Genomic DNA, 5,519 nt, shown 5'->3' with positions numbered 1-5,519 from the left:
TTTTTACAGGAAATAAGTTACTTAGCCATGTGTGTTCAAAGTATTCATACAAGGGGGATTAATTCGTTATCCGAACTGGTTCGAACCATTTCTTGAAAAGTTGGTATAACATTTTCATTTTTCAAAAATGCAAGAAACATCAGTTGGATTACATGGCGATGAAACGTCTTGTTTTCTTTGAATTTTGTAACAAGGCCCAAAACACCAACTTGTCTCCATATACTTTGGCATTGGTGAAAATAACACCCTTTAACAGTGCAACCAAGTGAATGTAATGCGTTTTGAACCTATTTTTCAAAATCAATCATTACTGTTACTCCTTTCCTGAACAAGAACTCATTGTTGTGAATTTTCTAATAATTGTTTATTCATTCAAACAATTGGTTGTAAATGGTTTCTGTTTTCCCAGTTAGTAAAGAATGAACCAAAGTAAAATGTTCACCATTATCAAGAATTGCATGTATAGTGTACATTTGATAGAAATGATGTAGTGCTGTACTGAAAGTACCATCCATAAACAATGTTCTGATGTTATGCATTTGTTTGATTTTATTTTTATTAATAAAAACAGCAAAGTCTTTCTCTTCAGTGACAACAAACTCTTCATATTGTGAATGCGAAGAGAAAGATGATTCTGGAAAGTATTTCTGTCTTAAACGTCGAAATTCTCTTTCTGTCGAACTATTACGATGAGGTGTAGCTGAAAAATCGAATTTTGAAAGAGCTTTAGCACTTGTAACAAATCCGTTTTCGATGTCACTTGCTATTTCATACAATTTCATTTTGGTATTATGTTTTTGTTCAATGTGGTGTGACTCATGGACACGTGTTGTACAATTCGAAGTAAATATGTAAGATTTGAACAGTGTTATGTTTTCTAAAGCCCCATCATATTCCATTATTTTAATTGAAACATTACAATCTTCATTTTTACATCTATAATTCAAATAAGATCTTCTGGTTCTGTGGAATATGTAATCATCAATGACAGGTATTTTTTTACCAGAAAATTTAGAATCTGTCGTCTGAATGTTTGTTAAATATTCAACTGCGGGTTGTGGTGTTTGAAAAACGACATTTGGTTGAATAGTTTGGACAAATTGTGGCCTCAAATAACTATAATCAATTGGATTTGGTTGTATGCAATTTTGAATTGGTATCGTCTGATAAGTATTTGTAAGTTGTAATACTTTCGGATGGAAACTACCAGAACAAGGATCAATATAATAGAATTGTGGACTTTCAATGGGTATAGGTTGCATTGAAGTTTTTAGTTGTCGAATTCAAATTAAATGATGATTTTAGAATAACATGTTCAAAAGTGCATAAAAAATAAATTTTAATTCATATTTTGTTTTAAACAGAAAACTATAATGCTTTTATGGAACCGAACAAACGGGGGAATCAAATGTCCACCAACTGCAATCTTTGTATCAAACCCCGATTATTTGTTTTAAAAGTGACTGTTTAATCTTATGTTTTATTTTTAGTGAAATGAAGTTGGAATCATTTGTCCAGAATCTTCTATCCGGACACCAGTATAAATATAAATTATTATTAATAAAATATTCAACACAGAATGTAATATTCCAACAAAATGTGGTATGGTTTAGATATAATTATTCAACTAAAAATATTAGGTGGTAAGATTTATTATATTTATTAGAATTATTATCAAAACAAGAATGTAACAGGTAATGTCACTCATGAAGTGATATCACCAATGTAATTTACAAAAGCATTCCTCTACTACTATAAATAAATGAACACTATATGAGGTGGGTGGGTGTGGTGGGCTGGCTTTAGGACCCCCCTCGCACGCATTCTCCGATTTCGATATATTCAATTTTGATAAAAATTATTTGACTTTCTCAACTTTTTATTTATTGTCTTTTTTATCATATTTAACTAATTCTGAAATAACTAAATTATCTTATTTGCTTCGATGAACTATTGTGTTTAATGAAAAACAACAATCACCGATTGATGCCACACTTGATAATATTGTAACACTGCTCAAACTACTGCATTCATAGAAACAATTTTCACCAATTGATGTCACACTTGATGGTATGTTATTACCAAATTTATTTCTATCATTTTGAGTGTAGGTAACATTTTTAAACTCGATGTTTCGACTTTTGTTTCTGTCAACAGTTTCAAAGTCAACATTGAACCACACAATGATTCGGAAGAACTCTTTTTTTTAAACGCCTTTATTTTCACTACCTTCATAATCTTCTGTATTGATCATAAATCCATTTCCAAAATTCTCATCTTTTACATTCCACAAATGAAGTGTCTCGATGTTTGGGAAGTTTTCAAGTGTTTTAGAATTCAACGGAATTGGGTTGAAGTGGAACTTTTCCATATTCCCTCTAAACTTCTTGCATACCAACTCCAAGTTAATTAAGTCTTTGATAGTCTTAAGGTACTTCGAGACTATCATGATGTGATAACCAGTAAGTCCATGCATTTTGATATTCTCAGTTTTTCGGTTTTTAAATATTTTCTTTTTTTTGTAAACATTTTAAGGAATTAATAAATTAAAGTCATTCACAGTTTCAAGAATATTAAGGAAAGGGAAAATACAAATCTTAAAAGAAAAAAATATAAATTTAATATAATACTTTATTTGAATGTTTAAACCTTTAACAAAAATTCACCACAAATGTTATTAATTGTATGTTGTTTTGAAAGAAAATAAATCGTTAAAATTGTTATTCTTTATTTGGAATATTTAATTAAAAAATACTATTCAATAATTATTATAATTCAATTTAAACCAGACCAAATATTTTTTATTATAAAGACCTGTGAAATACATGCACGAGTCTACGTGATATTTTTAAAATAATAACAATAAATATACAATTTATACGTTATATTAACTTTGTTACAAAAACAAAAATAGAACTTTTTGATAATTGAAATGCATAACCACAGTTAGGCGTTTTTTTTGCAATATTTTTAATTTTAAAAACATGGAACTAGTGTTAACTATTTCCCATAAAAACACATTTTTTCAAATTGGATTCTTACCAAAAAATGAGAAATTGATGAAAATTTTACCAATTTTTTGACTAAAAGCAAAGTTAATTATTGTTTTTTGTAATTATAATTCCATTTGATATAACCAAATATTGTTTTTTATGTTTCCATTAAACAAAAAGTATTTGAAATTAACACTAAAATAATGACAATTGGTTTATTTAATCCAGTAATCCATGATATATAAATTGTTTTAACTCTCCAACAACCCAATACTACTCTTTTTAACAGTTTTTAAAAAATTTGTCCCAAAATTGTTTAAACAATTTTGAATTATTATTAGGTGATTTTCCTGAAAAAATAAATAAAAACAAATAATATCAAATTATCATAATGGAATTATATTTAATTTTTATACCAAAAAATTGTTTTAAGCATTTATTTTTTATATAAAAATTTGAAAGCAAAACAGAACAAAAATTACAACCAAAATAATAAAGAGTTGGTGGGAAAAGTCGGCTTTAGCAAATTATAGTAAAATATAATTTTTATTGTTACAAGTTGAAAAAACATTTTGTATCATTTTTATAACATTAATTAAAACAAAAAAAAATAATTAAAAATACTTGTAAACTCAAACAATGGTTGATTTTTTGATACTTATGTTAATAAAATTGACGTTTCGGATACATAACACAGTTTTGTTGTTGTGGTTGTATTACCCCATAAACAGTCAATTGCGACCACTTGATGTTTGTTTTTAAAATTTATGATGATTTAGTAAGTTTAAAAGAAAGCGGATTTGAAAGTTAACAAATTGATCATTTGATTAATTATTTAATAAACACAACACAATCCAACAATAAAAACTTGAATGTAGCATTTTGAAACAATTTATTTATAATAACAAATTTGGATTAACAAATATATAAAAGAAACCCACAAAAAGCAGCGAATGTTTAAAAAGTTGTCACTCATACAATCCACCCATAAATTGAATCAATCTCTATGTGAAAGTGTCAATGTGTAAAATCAACTGAGATTGATTATGGTAATAACTTATAGTTTTTAAAAATTCAATTTCTGTATTTAATTTCAAAAAAAATGTTTTAATATCTAAATTGAATTTGTGTCCTGCTCGAAAGTTATATAAATTTTAATAATATAAAAATACAAATAATGACTAATAAAAATGGTTGTTTATAATAAAATATAGTTAATTTTATCGAGATAGACTATTATATGCCAACTCCAAGAAAATTATTCATAAAATCTAAAGACAATGATAAAAGAACACATAACTAACGTGATAATTGCTCTTTTGTGTTTGATAAAACAAACAAATAATAATAGTGGTAACAAGAAAAAAACATAATTAATTATGTTCACTGAATGACGCAAATTGATAACTGTAGTTGATATTAACAATAAGTAACACGCTTCTGTGTTATAATGAAAATGATAGAGTCGAAATAGTTGTAAAATAATATAACGATAAAACGAATTCATTATACATCGCTTTTACAGACAGTGATGTTTCTGCAATTAATTATCAAGCAACCCAAATAATAAAGAATAATAATAATAATAATAATTTAAAAATTTTAATTGACAACAAAAAGATAAATTATTCATGATGTAAAACACAACAAAAATTAAAAATATACACCAAATAAATCAATAAAATAGCATTGATAAACAAAGAAGTTTGATTTTTTGTTGTTTGAAAAAATAGAAACATAGTTATGGTTTACCTTATTCATTTTAAACACTCTTTTCAATAGATTATTAAAAATGTGTAATTATATACATCAACTTATCAAAGGTCATTAACAAACGATTGGTTAAACAGTCCATATATTGGACAAGAAGTTAGACAACAATATAAATATGTTTATTATTTGTAATGGAGGGAAATTGTTTTTAAAACAATATATATTTAACACTAAAAACTGTTTTTAATGATTGCTTGTTATATTTTAATTTCTTTTGATAAACACTCTCCAAGAGATTACTCACAATATGGTAAATACCAAAAGATGAAAAAAATATATTTTTAGAGAGACAAAACGGTCAAAAATCTTGCTACATTGTACTGTCTGAAAAAACACACAGTTAATAGAATGGGTTTTTTGAAAAGTTTTTATTTTTTAATAAAGACTATTGTGTGTACATATATTTTATGTGTTTTTTAATTATCACTGATGTGTTCATGTTACTTTTGCAATTTGTATTTCATTTCAACTCAAAACCAATAGTTTTTTTTGTTTAATGTATAAAAAAACATATTTGTTGTTTCAGAATAAATGTTATTGCAATTTACCATTATTTTTATTTTGCCATTTTTTACGTTTTTGTCATAAAATTTTATATTTTTTTTTCATTTTTTTGCAATTTATTTGTTTTTTAGTTCATGATTTGAACTCGTTATTCCATTTTCATTTTACTATAATTGAACTACACTGTATAATATAATTTTTTTCAAAAAAACAAAAACACTGCTCTTTTTGACAGTATTGGTTTGTTGG

Source organism: Entamoeba invadens (genome assembly GCF_000330505.1).
Source record: "Entamoeba invadens IP1 unplaced genomic scaffold scaff_1105074726103, whole genome shotgun sequence".
NCBI classification, from domain to species: domain Eukaryota; phylum Evosea; order Mastigamoebida; family Endamoebidae; genus Entamoeba; species Entamoeba invadens.
Note: the sequence above shows the minus strand (reverse complement) of the source record.